The sequence below is a fragment of the Canis aureus genome, chromosome 2 (genome assembly GCF_053574225.1).
Source record: "Canis aureus isolate CA01 chromosome 2, VMU_Caureus_v.1.0, whole genome shotgun sequence".
NCBI classification, from domain to species: Eukaryota; Metazoa; Chordata; class Mammalia; order Carnivora; family Canidae; genus Canis; species Canis aureus.
This window is the reverse complement of record NC_135612.1, coordinates 56910003-56926856: the sequence shown is the minus strand read 5'-3', so window position 1 is coordinate 56926856 and position 16854 is coordinate 56910003. Positions and strand designations below refer to the sequence as shown.

General features: G+C 42.7%; 1 long non-coding RNA gene across 1 annotated transcript in view; it reads right to left on the bottom strand.

The window, feature by feature from the left end:
• The window catches only part of LOC144298866 (uncharacterized), a 150239-nt gene that overhangs the window by 7638 nt on the left and 125747 nt on the right, over positions 1-16854 (bottom strand). The window lies entirely within an intron of this gene.

Below are 16854 nucleotides of genomic sequence, written 5' to 3'. Positions count from 1 at the left end.
GGCATTGTGCCATAAACCTGTAGATATTTAGTAGAATTTCTTTTTAAAAATATCATCTTTGCTCTTTAGTTTATTAACCATGTCAGAAGAATCCCATACCTCAGACTGGCCCCAGACTCCAAAAGACATAGATAAGTGTCAGATTCAATAAAGTTGTTTTGAGAACGAGCACTGAGTGGTCCTCTTTTCTAAACTCATTATTGGGACCAGTTTACATTGGGTAAAATGTTCTTTTGATGTTATAAAATGTAAAAGAAGGGGGGAGGACCTAAAATACGTATCCATGTTACTCTTTGAAGAAAAACTAATTTGTGAGAAAGTACCCAACTGGCAAAAAAAAAAAAAAAAAGTACTGAAATAAAGAATGCCAAAACAGACAATATCTTTCAAGACTGTTGGTGTCAAGCAAATAAGTTGGGAAAACTTGTAGTGATATTTAAATAATTGTTAATGTAACTATGGAACTTAATGTAAATGTTAAGAAACATCTTCAGAAAAAGGTTCATAATTTAAACATCAATAATATTTACTTGATTTATATTCTTGATTTATTGGATTATTTAACTTAATATTAACAATAAATATATTGACTAGCTTAAAGTCTTAGATATTCCCTCACAAAAATATATAAACGAAACAAATAATTATACAAAGGACAAGGATGAAGTGAATGTGATAAATTTCTCCCTGATAGAGCAATAAATTTTTTCATTCTTGTTTTTGACAGAAAGATATCAACTCAATATAATTTTACCTTAAAGTAACTAGAGTAAAAAGATCATATATTTTTGGAAATCTAGAAGGAAAAAAGACTAAATAAAATGTGAACAAAATACTAGCACAAGAGGTAAAGAAAGTCATAGTAAAAAAAAAATCAAGGAAACAAGAATAAAAAATACAAAACAATGAAAATCAAGCCTGTCTATGAGCACAGTAAATGAGAACATACTGAGTGCAGTTAAGAAGTCAATGTCTCTAATACTGAGTCAGATAAGAAAGTTCAACTTTGTTGTTTGGAAGACATAATCTCATTTCTTTTTTTTTTTTCCAAAGATTTTATTTATTTATTCATGAGAGACACAGAGAGAGAGAGAGAGGCAGAGACACAGGCAGAGGGGGAAGCAGGCTCCATGCAAGGAGCCTGACGTGGGACTCAATCCCAGGACTCCAGGATCAGGCCATGGACTGAAGGTATCACTAAACCTCTGAGCCACCTGGGCTGCCCCATAATCTTATTTCAAATAATAGTGAAAGGTACCAGGAAACATTAAAAAAGAAAGCAATATTATTATCAAACTAAGAAAAATTCTAAACAAATAACATTTCCTAATAATAAACATAAACCACAATGAATGCATAACAACTAAGAAACTTGATGCTTCATCTAATTATCATGAAAATCCATATAGCTAATCTAGAAATAGAAAAACAAGCTTACAGAATCACAACCGCGGTGGAAGAGTTTAATCCACATCTCTTGTATTTGAAGGTCAAGTTGACCAAACTCAGATGATGATAGAGAATATTCTGATAATAAAACTGACCAGCTTCTTCAATAGCCACAAACGTTTGAACTTTGGAATCCCAACACAAAATATATTCCTCTCCAATACTTCTGGTGTATTTACAAAGATCCATTTCATGTCAGAACACAAAAATTCAACAATTGTGATGAACAAAAATTACACATCACAATTCTTTTGTGACGATTTTAAAAATACCTCTTTGAACAAAGAAGTTGAGAACAAAAGGGTCTCAGAAGAAATCCTCACACTTGGGAATTTAAAAATCCTTTTTAAATTTTAAAAAATTTAAAATACTTTTTAACTTTGATGTTAAAGAGATTAAATAATGGCCCCCACTCTGAAATGACAATTTTCCTAATCACAAGAAGCACCTCATGTGCCGGCAGCAGCCTGGCTGGGCTCCCGCTGTTTCAAACCCTCCCTGGGGACCAGAGGGCAAGTGCTCTCCCACCAGCACCCCATCACCACTGGGGTTCCCACTCTCCCCTCTCTGCTTGCCTGGGGTCCTGGGGTAGGAAGGCAAAGGACATGTTTTCTTCTCAACACTAACTGAAATTAACTCTGACATTTTCTCCCTCCTCCAGTTCAGAGTCTATTTATTTTGGAAGCTTGGCTCTTTATGTATTCTTTCAAAACTCTTGGTTGGACCCTCCAGCCCAACAGTGCCTCTTTCATTTTCCATCTTTTACTGTTATCTCTTTCCTGAGGTTGTAGGCTTTAAATGCCACAGCCATGAATGGACTGAGTCCCAGAGAGGCCAAATGAAAGGAAATTTTAGAGAAAGTTTAGATAAAGTGACAATATAAAATATAAAATATAATTTTTATTTTATGTTTAAAAAAGACACACCAGATTTGCCAAAAACTGGCAAAATGTTGATAATTATTGAAGTTAGGCTAAGAGTTCATCATGCTCTTCTCTCTACTTTTGTTTGTTTTTGAAAGTCCCATAACTAAATGATTTTTAAAGTAAACTTGCATACTGTGTCAAAGTGGACTTTATTCCATCACATGCAAAAATAGTTCAATATTGGGAAATCCATTTCTATAGTTTGTCATCATATCAAAGGGGGGAGATTTTTGTTAATATTAAATATCCATTCCTCAAGGAGCTTTTAGTCAACTAGGAAAAATGTGATCTTGTGTCAAAATATTTTAAAGAAAGTTAGCAGACATCTTATTTATAAATAGTGGCAAGCCCTTCTATAGGATTTATGACATACCAGTCTCCATTCAAGTCCTTTACATACACGAATGCATTTGACTCTCCCAACAGCTCCGTGAGAAACATGCCATTACTATCCCCAGTTTACAGGTGCTGGAACCAAGAACAGAGAGGTTGAAAGACTTGCCCAATTTCACCCAGCTAATCAGTAGAGGGGCAAACTCACAGTCTGGCTCTAGAGTCCATCTCTCTCTAGTACCGGGTGCTTCCCTAGGTTATGCTCACCTACAGTAAGACTCAGAAGAGTTTATCATCGGCATTAGGACCACATTCTAAGTTGTCAAGATCATCACAGTTATCCAATATTGATCTGAAAGCTCTAGTAACTCCATAACATGAGAAAAAAATAAAAGGAAATGTATTAATATTATGAAGAAGCTAACCAAATTACCATTATTTGAAAATGTAAAAATATATTAATTTCTCTAGGAAATTCAGGATAATCCACTGGAAAATTATTAGAACACATAGGTAAAATGAAATAAATAATACACCCAAGAAAGGTTTTTTTTTTTTTACTACAGAAATATTTAGTTAGAAAACATAGTGAAAAATGGATTCCCTTTGGAAAAGCAAGAAAAAAATCTAGAACAGCTAGAAATAAACATAACAATATGGATGCCATGCCTAAATGATGAAAAACCACAATTTTATTTAATAATAAGACTTTAAAAATTAAGATGTATTCCATATCCTTGGATGTGGAGTGGCACAGATATTAATTGTAGCAAAAATATTAATTTCCAAAAAATGATTCCAAAAATCAATTGATAAAGATGATACAATTCCAATTATAGACCTAGTGTCATGATCTAAATTGCTTCCTCCCAAAATTCGTAAGTTGAAGTATTAACGAAGAAGAGATTCCCTCTCTCGCTACCAGTGTCTGCAAGCCAGAAAGAGGATCCTTACAGGAAGCAACCATTTTGGACTTGATCTTGGATGTCCAGCCACCGGAACTATAAGAGAAAAATTCCTGTGTTCAAGCCAGCCAGTCTATAGTGCTCTGTTATGGTGGCCCAAACTGACTCATACATCCATTAACTTTTTTTTTTCTGGTAAATATTTAATAAAATTGTTCTAAGCTCTTCCAAAAGACTAAACTCTTAAGAGTTATATTCTAGAAAAACATCATTTAGCAAATCTCATCATAAAGCTGATTCCCTCAAAAGCCATCAATGGATGTTAAAACTAGTAGGTGAAAGTTTGATGAGTAATGGGATATTTTTTGCATTTCAAAGGATCCCCTCAGATGATGCTTATTAATTACAAAGGGAAAATAACAACTTAATCGTGGAGACATCAGTATTTCTGATAAGTGGCATCAGTATTAATAGGACCAATAGATCTGATGTGTCTCCCAAAAGGAGAAGAACACAGCCTCCTTTCTGTGATATTTCTGCCTAAAGCTGCATAATCTGAGTCTAATCATGAGGAAACACCAGATAAATCCAAACAGAAGGACAGTCTGCAAAATTGTTGGCCTGTCCCTTTCAAAAAAGTCAAGTTCATCAAAGACAAGGAAAGATTGGGAAATTACTCATGAGAAATAAAGAAGACCAAAGAAATAGGACACCTGAATGCAGTGTATGACCTGAAATTTTCTTTTGATGCAAAACACATTATCGGGCAATCGACAACATTTGGACAAAGTCTGTAGGTTACTAGCAGTGTAGGGTCAGCCTTGCTCTTTCAACTCTGGCCATTATGCTGTGGTTGAATGAGAGAATTCCCTTATTTTTAGGAAAATACACACCTAAGTACTCAGGATAAAGCGACTTTCTGTCTGCAACTTATTCTCAAACAGTAAAGCAGAAAAATGGTGTGTGTGTGTGTGTGTGTGTGCGCGCGCGCACACACGCACATGCACGTGCATACACACACGCAAACACCTGAGAGGAAGGCCCAGGAATTGAGATTTAATCTCTGGAATCATAAACTCTCAAGATTTCAGAATTAGAAAAAGACCGTAAAACTGATTCTCCGATCCTTTCAGCAATTTTTCCACGCAGGGGCCCTCAGAGAGTGCCTACATACAAACATTAACAGGCAGCCATTAATAATAAAAGTATATGTAATTAATTATACGCCTTCATGCCAGGTGCTGCGTTAAACCCTTTGCACACATTACCTCACTGTACCCTAACAAACTCAAGACCAAGACTCTATGATTTCCACTTTAAAGAAATAGAAACAAAAGCCAAAGAAGTGAAGAAATTATCGGAGATCACAGAGCTAGCCGGGTAGAAGATCCAGTCTCTCTGTATTTTCATTGTATTAAGGACTTCGCCAGGCCTCTGGTCACAGATCTGCACCCTGGGGCACCTCTAATGACATGATTTCTCACTGTTTGCACACAGTTCAAGATGACCCTAGTCATGGGCAAGGGACAGATCAGAAGAACGAGAAGTTTGGGGGAGATTGGAGCTTTCTATAGTGAAAGACAAGCCAAGAAAAGTGTATCAGGAAAGAAAAGACCCCAAGAAAAGGGAGGGGTATATGCTTGGGGGGTGGGAGTTCAAATGAGAGGGAAGGCTGGTCCCCAGGTCAAGGCACCCAGGAGTCCAGACTGGTCCCTGTGAACCATGTCAACTCCCTGAAGTGGAGCCCTGCCATCATAGGAAAAGAGACCCCAATTTCTCAGAGAACCAAGACTTTGGAGAAAATCATCATAAACTGGAAGCATACAGCAGGGTGGAAGCATACACAGGTGTGGATGTCAGCTGGATCCTGCCTGTGCATGCCGGGCACATAGTCGAAGCTCTCTGAACCTCAGTTTCTCCAACTCTATAATGGGGATAATGATCATTATTCCAGACACTGGCTAAGGATTAAATAGTTAACATGTAAAATGTTTAGCACATAGTAGGTACCTATTAATATTAACTGTTTCCTTCTTTCCTATAATGAAAGAAGAGTATCTCCAGAGGCCTCCAGGAGGATATCAGAAAGGGAAGAAATTCTGACAAGCATAGAGGAAGATGATTAATTATTGGAGCCACTTCAAGCTCCTAGAGCAGCCGTAGGCCTTCAGCCAAAGGTCACAGAGGTTGGCCAGCTGTCCGGCCCAGCATCCAGGCCCTCCTTGCCGCCATGAGTCAGGGAGTACTGTTCCCTCCTCTGCCTGCCCTGCTCTTGGCCACGTGCTTCCTGCTTTCTTTGCTTTACTTATTATTCGTTTGTTTGCAGTCACATCCCACCTAGCTCAGAACTGTCGGTCCCCAGTGAAGATGCCGTTGTGAATTATGATCCTGGCTATTAGAACTGGAGTGGCCTTGCCACACAAAAAGGGAAACCGAGGCCCTGAAGGGGCGAGAGGGTGGCCAGAGGTTGTAGTAGTGATAGCTCGCAGGAAACCAGGCACAGGACACAGACATGTTAACTTTTGGACTCTCCCCAGGACATCAGGTAACCCTGGAAGGAAGAGTCCAAGCTTCCCATCGATACTTGAGTGGGGACAAAGAAAAAGTTCCCCCGAGAATGACAGCGGGCATGACTCTGGCCTCGCCTCTGAGTGAGGGGTGGCTGACCGCTGGACAGAGACAGACTAGTTGATCACATGCTGGCCATATTCTAAGCTCCAGCACAGCGAGCCCCCCGGATGGGGACTCTGTCCCTTGCCAGGGTTCTTCTATAGTCACGCAGTGTAGTGCTGCCAGGTGCTCGGAAAATATTGGCTGAAATAGATTGGGCTCCCTGTTCAGGTTTTGAGGAATGTCTCCTGGCTCTCTCCAATTAATTTGCAACCAGGAAGCTCCTTCCTTTTTTAAGAGAACAAAACAAAGCACATAGAAAAAATGAACAGTGAACAGAAAAGTGGATAGAAATTGTAAAGACAATGAGGTAGATACCTTATTCCTTACTTTATTCATTTGACATTTATGTAGTACTCTCCAGGGAGCCACGAGTATGGGAGGTGAGGCCCACAGAGCAGCAGTACCAGTGTTTCTGGAGAACTTGTTAAAGATGGAAGTTCTAGGGCCTGGGTGCAGACCTCTGATGAGGCTGGGCATCTGTATTTTAACAGTTGTCCAGGGGATTCTGTGCACACCGAAGTTTGAAAGCACTGCAGGAGAGGATAAAGGCAATGCAGACAAAACTCCATAGAAAATCCACCCAACAGAGGGAAAGGCTGACTCCAGCATGGCTGTGGAAAGGTTGGCCCAAGAGGTGGGCTGGACATTGTCTCCCCTGCGCCTCCACCCCATAAAAAGATAAAAATGAAAAGTAGGCAATTGTCATGTTCTTGTATGCAAATCACCTTCTATGGCAGGATTTTTTTTTTTTTTACTATGTAGGTTATGTTTTGTGAATTCATTTTCAATTATTTTGAAATGAGCTTGATCCAGCCATTTCCAGAATGCTAAATGCAGCAAATGTGGATGTTCTTATACAATCGTGGTCAAGGGACCCTGCCTTCTGTGCCCACGTAGTCGTCATGGTACCAAACTTCCCCGAGCAAATCTACAGATTGCTAATGTCAGAGGGAAGTTGGAGATGCAGTGAACACATCCATATATCATAAAACCTGTTGGTACTAAGTGAGAAACCCACTATTGGTACCACGTGAGTCTCTAAAATGGCCTTTAATTCTGCCAAAAGAATAAGCATGGTTAATTGTATGTCCAATTCAGATAATTGTTACAATTGAGCATTATAAATCACTATTCTAAAGAATAAAAATCATTTAAAAACATCCAGGTTAAAGAAAAAAAAAAACACTACTCTATGTGTGACCTGATAGAATGACTGCAAAAGTCAGCATAGAGGTGAAATAAGATACTGTCCACAAGGAAGAAAAGAAACAGAGGCAGCCAAGCTGGCGCTCCTTGTGCATAATGGGGGAGCAGCAGGGTCACTTCCGGTGGTATGATTCTTTTGTGCTCCTAGATTTGCACTTCTCAGTGGATCAGGATGGGTTAAGCAATTTTTTTTAAGTTTTAAAGATTTTATTTATTTATTCATGAGAGATACAGGGAGAGAGGCAGAGACATAGGCAGAGGGAAAAGCAGGCTCCCTGTGGGGATCCTGATGCAGGACTCAATGCCAGGACCCTGGGATCATGACCTGAGCCAAAGGCAGATGCTCAACCACTGAGCCATCCAGATGCCTCGGTTAAGCAATTAAAAAGAAAAGAAAAACTTTGATGAAGCCTCTACTACTCTAACAGCATATAGCAGTGAGGAAATTTCAATTGTTGATTATTTTGCAGAAAGCTAATAGTCTAGCCTTTCCAGAAAAAGAGTGTGGGAAGGGAACATGGTTGATGTGAAGTTAACGAGTCTCAGGGTGTGGGGCAACCTCCTCTCACCTGGATTGACTCTTGACTTTACAGAGAGCTGACTGAGATGAGGGAGGATGGGGTGGCTCGCCCGAGGTCTCAAAGCTTAAGACTGAGGAAGCCCTGACTCCCACCCCCCCACCTTCCAACCCCATGCAGGGATGCACCCCCCCTCCCCCAAGGCATCTGCAAAGTGACAGGTAACACATTTGAGAGTTTTAATTTCAGGGTCAGAGCACATTGCTGCCTTATCTTTTCAGCACCACTAGTGGCCCCTAAAGACAATTTTCCAGGTAAATGAGTCTAGCCCTTTTTAAGCACCAGATTTTGAAGCACTTTGGGGGATGAGAGTGTTTCTAAAATAAGCTAATCTCCCACACCACTTTCCAAAACAGAGAAAGCTGAATATTAAGTCTGGTGGGCCGAAGAGCGGCCCCTCTGAGAGGTCTCTATCCTAACACGTCAGCATTACTCAACGTGGCAAAAAGGGAATTTGCAGATGTGAATAGGCTAAGGCTCTCGAGAGGGAAGGTTACCCTGGATTATGTGGGAGGGCCTCGTGTCACAGCAAGGGCCCCTGCAAATGGCAGGCAGGAGGCTCAGGAGGGGGAAGGGAGGTGGGATGACAGCCACAGAAGCAGGTGTGGAGAAATGGGAGAGGATGTCTCTGGAGGAAGTTCTGTCCACCCTGAGAGGTCACCCATGAAGGGAGGTTTACTAGGCAAAGCGGGAGAGGCTGGGAAGATGATAAAGGCAGAGGAAGCAAGGTACAAAACGGCCCTATCGGGGGAAGTAGGGGGCTACGTCCAAGCCTGCCCCACGGGCTGCATTGAGAAGAGCAAGGTGCCCACCGTGCAGGGAGGGCTCAGGCTCAGGCTCAAAAGCCAAATTAGTAATGATGGACTGTGTTCTCAGAGCCACGGGAAAATAGGAGAGTATTATCAAGGGATTTGCATTTTGAAGTGGTCTGTTTGACAAGTGGTAAAGGACATACAGAAGAGGCAGGAGGAGAAGTCGGAGAGCCATGCAGAACAGTGCCAATGGTGGCTTATGTGAGAAAGGCTGGTGGCCCTGAGCGAGGAACAATCCCCAGACCCATGGCTGAGCAGGGGTGGAGTGTCGGGGGTGGAGAAGGTAGTCAAGAATGCCTCTGGGACCCTGGTTTCAACAGCTCACCAGGAAGCAATGTCATTTGCAAACAGGCAGTGCTGTACCTGAGGAAGGTTGGTCCTTTGGGAGGGAAGATGGGAAGGAAGCCTCTGGACACGCTGCATCTAAAACTTGCATGTCCGTCAGGATGACAGCGGATGACTAAGACCATCTAGGCTCATGGTGGCATACTCTGCAGCGTTCCTAAGAGGAAACTGTATGGAAAGATGAGGAATATTCTCAAACTATATAATTACATGGTGGGGAAAAGTGGACAATGTGCTACCATTTTGGTTTTTAAAAATGTGCGTGTGTGTGTGTGTGTGTGTGTGTGCATGTGCACTTGTTCATTTACATAAGCTCAGAAACAGGAGAAAATAAACTAGCAACAGGGACTATCTCTAGGGGAGATATTAGAGGATCCAGGGGGACAGAAGAGTTTTCATTGTATAATTGTGTGCCTCTTGAATGTTTTGACATGTGCACGTATTACCTATTCATTTAAATTGAATTTCAAATAAATTTCACATAAATAGATGCACAATGCATATCTTCCTAGAAGAATGGAGGGCATGAGGTAAATGCAAGGAAAACAAACAGACTGGACAAGAGAGTGACAGTATCACACAAATTAAAATCCCTGTCAAAAACGTTTAGGCGGACAAAACAAGTTATTTTATGCTGAAGAAAGATACCGTGCAAATTAATATGCAGTCACCTTGAAAGCTTATGTACTAAATATCATAGCCTAAAGCATATGGAATTTAAAAACTCAAAAATATGAAGATAAATTGGAAAAACTAAAATCACAAAGGGAGATCTAACTATACCTCTTTTTAACTGACAGAATAAAAACATAGGAAATAAAGAAATCAAATAGTAAAATTTAAAGTGTTATTTACAGAAAACAATGAACTTTGTAACTTATAGTCCATCGCTTTCAAATAAATGTGAAACGTTTACAGAAAGAAAGAAAGAAAAAGAAAGAAAGAAAGAAAGAAAGAAAGAAAGAAAGAAAGAAAGAAAGAAAGAAAGGATCTCTCAGGGCAAAATGAAATCTACAATGAATTCCCCAAAGTGAAAATTATACAGGATTCATCCTCTCCCCACAGTGCCGCAAAATTAGCAATTAATATTTGGAAAGCAACCACTTGGAAATTTAAAAACCATTTCTGAGAGAAACCTAAATTGCAATCACATGTTGTTTAGAAAGAAACAGCAGTGACATAGTCAAACATTGCGTATCAAAGCCAGTGGGGTATGACTAAGATTGTACTCAGCATATCAGTGGCCTTAAATGCTTTCATTATTTAAAAGAAGGAAATAATGACAAAATGAATAAATCCAGATCAAACTCAAAAAGCTAAAAGAAAGCAAGAAAAAAATTCAAGTGTCCACATGCAACACACACACACAGGAGTGAGGAGGGAATGGGGAGCTCCATGTTGACACAGCTGGTGAAACTTTTAACAGTATTGGTTAATCACCAATATGCATGAGCATGTTGACACTCTGGAATCTTTTTTACATCCAGACAGACTGTTGAACTTCCTACATGGCCACTTACTAGCACAGCACTGGTGTCCTCTTACCCTAGAGATGAAAACATAATTTAGGATAATATTTTATAGAGATACATTTGTAAAGGCTTAGGATTTATTTTTTTTAAGATTTTATGTATTTATTCATGAGTTACACAGGGAGAGGCAGAGACCCAGGAAGAGGAAGAAGCAGGCTCCCTGCAAGAAGCCCAATGTGGGACTCGATCCCAGGACCTCAGGATCACAACCTGAGCCGAAGTCAGATGCTCAACCACTGAGCTGCCCAGATCCCCAAAATTTAGGATTAAATTGATAGTTTGGCTTCTGGGTAATTATTCAAAAGGCATCATCCAGGAGATGTGCTAAAAGGATTTTCTCAAGAATTACTTTGATGGGGAAAGTTGGAAAACTTTCAGTGTGCGACAATGGGAGACCATTGAGTTTGATAACCCAATCTGTCGTACAGTCGGGTCCCGTGCAGCCCCTTAAATCCATGTTGAGGATTCATTTAAGATTAGGTGGAGACAGTGGCTTGTAAACATGATGCAAAGAGCCTCATTTTTGTAAAATGCCTCAGCTACTCTAAGAAATAAAACCTCCCTGAACAAACAGCCAGAGATTTCTAAGTCAAGTCATCAGTGATGTTAGGAGAACAAGTTTCTGGTTCTTTTCTTTTCTTTTTTTTTTTTTTAAGATTTTATTTATTTATTCATTCATGAAAGACACACAGAGAGAGGCAGAGACACAGGCAGAGGGAGAAGCAGGCTCCATGCACCGGGACCCCGACGCTGGACTCGATCCCGGGTCTCCAGAATCTCGCCCTGGGCCAAAGGCAGGCGCTAAACCGCTGAGCCACCCAGGGATCCCAAGTTTCTGGTTCTAAGTCTATTTTAGCTACATGACTTGGGGAAAAATGACTTCTCCCCCTAGCCTGTCTCCTCATCTGAAGGGATTGATTAAAACGATCCCTTCCAGGCCAAAAATACTATGATTCTTTTATGTGAGGCATTCACAATGATAAAAATCCTCTCAGGTACATCGTGTAAATTCAGACCTAAGGGCCTGCGTTTCCCGAATGGCTGTTTGGTGCAAGTCCCCAGGGCAAGGACAAGACCCAGGGCTCTGGCGTGAGTCTCCTAAGGCAGAAAGCAAAAAACGCCAATGCACCAAACCACCTCCATGCTGGTGAGTTTTATTCTGCAGAGAAAGCCAAGAGAGAACAGGATTGCTGCTCATTTCACGTCACAGTTTTAACAGGCCTGTTTGCTCCATTCTCCAACTTTCAGGCTATTTTCATCCCGCCAACAGCTAATTATCGCAGCTTTCCACGGTACACGTTCGCGAATTACGGCTTCGGCCAACCTCTCTGTTCCCTTCCCCAGTGATTTGCTATCCCTCTCTAAGAATAAGCATTTCTAGATTCTGAATGAAAGCTCCTAAGACGCAAAACACATGTGATCATTATTTTTTTTCTGTTATCTTTTTTCCTTTCTTCTTTTATTCCCCGTTCACTTCCTTACTTCTTGGCTCAAGATTCCATCTTCAGTTTCCTGTGCCTCAACTTCATGTTGCACAGTGAGGAGACGATGTCCCCCCAGCTCGGTGAGTGCAGATGAGACACGGTGCATCCCCCGCCCCCACTGGCAGCAGGAACATTCCTTACCCCAGGCCGGCTGGCTGCGTGTGGGCACCGGGGAGTCGGGAGGCCCGGCCTGCGTGCAGCACACGATCCAGCACAAGCCATTACTATCCCAGGCCTCAATTTTGCATCTGTTACAATACACAGAAAGGACCCCTGCTACGGTATCGCCAGCTGGCAATGCTCCTTCTAGTTTAAAGCTCTGTCAGTGTGGACGCGTCCGCAGGTCACTCGTTCACACGGAGGCATGCCTTGATCACCGTGGGTACCCAGCATGCATGAAGCAACTACTATAAACAGAACATACACCTGTCCCTGGAGATATGACACAAGCGTGCGCCTCATCAGAGCCGATGGCCATGAGATCCAGGGAACCTTCTTCCTTCCAGGAGTGGGGAAGTGAAGACTCCCCTGACTCATCGCCTGGTCATGATTCCAGCACAGACAGAAGAAATGCCTCAGCATCTTGTGCAAATCTCTCTTCCTGGGCCCAGTACACCTCCTCATAATGGTTTCTTTCAGTAACCATCGTTGGCGATGGGCGGTGAGCTCACTGAGGGCAAGAACCCGCAGCATCTGGTTTGGGACCTGCTGTGCTCTGTGCGAACAAACCAACTGGCCAGGTAGGAATGCAGGACACACGTGACCTGTGCCGAGTGCCCAGCCTGCGGAGCCCCCCTGGGAAATGCAGTGCTCGGCGGGAGAGGTGGTGTTCAGGCTGGGAGCAGAGAGTGTGTTTTTGTGGAAGAGATGGAGTGAAGCAGGATCTCAGGGTCCCTGAGATTGGTTCAAAGAAGGGAAGACTGGAGGGAATTTAGAACGAATTTGGCTTTCCTTTTCACTTTTCTGTGGGAGTGAAACATAACCTCTAAAAATCTCATCATTAGGCATTGGCTGATCAGAAAAGCATCCCTTCGGCTCAAGCCCAAATATGACCCAAGCGGCAGCCCCAGAGGGGTAAGGCCGGGACGAGGGGCCTGGCGGCAGAGAACCGACGGTTCACTTTGTGCTTCATGCCTAACAGGGCTCTTCTCTCCGGGGTCTCACGTTTAAACATATGCGTCTGCGTTAGTCACTCCAACTCAGTTTCTTTTCAATCCGATTTCTAAGCTAATGTAGCATTTTCAATATGATTCCACAGTGTCTTGGCATAGGAGAGACCATGATGTCATACTTGAACTATTCATTATGATTCTAATATGCAAGGGGAAATGGCCAAATCTTTTCTGGCTCCATGTGTGATGGCAAGATGAACACTCTCTCTCCAGTTAAGAGTAAATCAAGATGCAAACGACCTAACATTTCCCAAAGAGGGCTGCAGCAGACAGCCCACATAAATTAGGAGCTGCTTCCTCAGAGGTTATATAAACTCGGTAATTATTTTTAGGAGTAGATAACTGTGATCAGATTGAAAGGCCCTATGGATGGAAAAGAGGGAAAGAGACAAAGAAATAGGAAAATTGAATGTGCCTTGAGCATGTAGATTCTGTATTTATTCTCAGAAGTGAGGGAGGAGACAGGTGAGAAGCCAGAGGAATGAAGTTGCAGGGCTACCTTCCACGTGGGCTCTTTCATAAAAAGGTCCCATGAGTCCTAGCTCGATCCTGGGAGAAACTGAGGCCCAGAGAATGGAGGTAACTTAGCCCAATCTTGCCAGTGGGTGACACCAGAATGAGGGTGAGGAAGCATGTCTCCTAGTGTCCAGTCTAGGGGCTGGCTGTTTACCTTCTGCTTGAGTCCTTGGAGCTGTGTCTTGGGACTGCATAGACTGGGGTTTGCCTGACTAGTTACATCTGGAAGAGAGCTGACTTTTGAAGATCAGCTCAGGCTTGGGCTTTCCACCACCACACGACACAACCCCAGGAGAGAATCTAAGAGGGTTCTGGGACACAGGATCAGAAGGGTGGGCTCCCAGCTCAGACCTCCCTGGCCTTTGCTCAGTAAGGCTCCAGCCTCGTTCTCAAAGTGAGTGAGCCCATCACACCCGCTGAGCCTTGCCCCCCCAGCCAAGCAAGGTGAGTGAGAACGGAGAACCGCTCATCGCTCATCGATTGTTAAGGGTAACACAAGCATGTGGTATTGACAAGTGGTGTGATTGGGAGGAGCGTGCCGGTGGAGGCCTTCTGAAGGAGGGTAGGAGTCAAAGCCACAGGACCCAGGAACCAGGACGGCCGGATGAGCTGCCGGGGTGGGCTGCTCAGACGGGATGCCAGGAACTTCCCTGAGGTGGTGCTCTCTGCTCCATGCTCAGCCTCAGGGCTGTCAAGCTCCAGAAACTGCATACACTATGGGATCCCAGCTCACTCGGTTTCAAAATCACCACAAAAGGTGAAAACCACGTAGCACTGATGTTTACCTAGTCACAGCTGAACAGATCTAACACATTCAACTCATTTTCTGAGGGTTGGACACAGGCTGGGTCTCTCTCGCGGGGCCCCGGTTGCAATAGTTCGCTAGTATTCTGGCTTCTGTTGTCCAAAAAGTACACATCTTCAAGGAGCAAGATCACATCCAGAGAGTTGTGATGCGCAGAGCCCAGCCCCTGGAGACCAGGTGGGTAGAGAGCGCAGAGGAGTCACCTTCCTCATCCCAGGCACTCAGGCAAGGAGCTCACGGAAGAGAAGGATGGGCCAAATTCCCTCCACCACTTACACTGTCCTTTCCTCTTCTTCCTCCCTCTCCTACCGAGGTTATAACTACACTAGCATGTGTGAGGTGCCTTGTCTGAGCAAATGTTGGAGCTCTGGGCCAGTCTCAGATTGTTCCCTCACCCACCATGCTTACCACTGAGGTCCCTCAGGTTTGCTGTGGGGCCAGGCCTTGTCACACAGGGTACCTGACTGGCCTCACTGTCACCTTCGTGGACAGGGCGCCTGGAGAGCCAGCAGGGAGCCCCTGCCTCAGACCCTGCTAGAGTCCCAAGGCAGAGCTATGTCATCCTCTCGGCAGAGTACTGAGAACCCTCTGAGTATTGAGAATGACTGCAGTCAGAGGCCCCTTCTCTTATTTCCTTGGCTCTGCAGACAGAAGTTATCTAACCTGGGGAAAACCCCTCCCCTCTCTGGGGTCTGTAAATTGGGAAGATTGGCCTACATGAGCTCTAAGCCTCTCTCCCCACTGATATCCTATGTGTGCCAACATTGTGCTGATGCACACCGTCACTAGACAGTTTCCAAAGAGAGTGTGCTACACACACCTATCTGTAGCAACACAGTGCTACAGTCCCAGAGTTTCCTTAGAGTGTCACTCGGGAGCCCCAGATTCCCCAAAACTATAGGAATAAGACAGGGTGGGATCCAAAGCCCAAAGTGAGGGGCTTCGGGTACTGCTTCACTATTGAATGCGGGGCCCCTGGTTTATTTATTTAACAAGTATTTATGTAGCACCTATATTGCCAGACATTGTTCTAAGTGCTTTGCAAATATTAATTCTCTTGGTCCGGGTTACAGTCCTGTGATGAAGGCACTATTATAGCGCCCACTTTACTGATAAAAACATTGAGGCACAAAGCGATTAAGAAACTTGCCTAAGAGCATAGTGCTAATAAGTAAGGACTCCTTTACATATTTGCTCAGAGTTTAATACGACTAACATTCCCATGGAGGGGAAGACGGATGGGAAGCAAAATCTCCAGGGAGGAGCATTAAGAAGGCTGGGAAGTATGCCCAGGCTTTATGACCCTCAAGCTCATGCTTTCTCCCCTTCCATAGCATTTCTCACAGTGCTCATTTCCAGAAGACATTTATAGGTATTTTGCCAACACTTGAAAAGGAGATGTGTGTGGGGCTTAAAACTTAGCAGGTCCCTTTGCTGTAAGTTTTTTCAGAGCCTCTACTCTGAATAATACGATTAATCAATCATTGATTATCTAATGATCAATTATTATTTTAATTTGTTAGTATATAACTACTGATCGGTTATTAGTTATATAACAAATAATGATTATTATACAATTATTAATTAGCATTTATTTGTGTTATCAATTAACTAACGATTGGTAATTATTAGTATAATGAATCAATTATTATTATTTTTTAAAGATTTTATTTATTTATTTATTTATTTATTTATTTATTTATTTATTTGAGAAAGAGAGCATACAAGCATTGGAGAGGGAGAAAAAGACTTCCTGCTAAGCAGAACCCTGAGATCATGACCCCAGCCAAAGATAAACGCTTCACCAACTGAGCCACCCAGGTGCCCCAAATTTATTATTATTAATGCTACTAATGCTTTTTACTCTAATTATCATTATGAGTCTCACAGGGAGGTGGATAGAATGCAACTTTTGTCAAACATGTTTGACAATGGGACTTTTTTCTCAAGAAGTGTCCCAAGGGATGAAAGCTCTAACAAGCACACTTTGAAGACACCAGCAGAAGGCAGTAGAAAGTTGATATGTACTCATTACATCCTCCAATGTGACCATCCACTCCCTTCCCTTCTGAACTCACACATCACATCATCTTACCCTTTCCTGAACATGTCTAACTT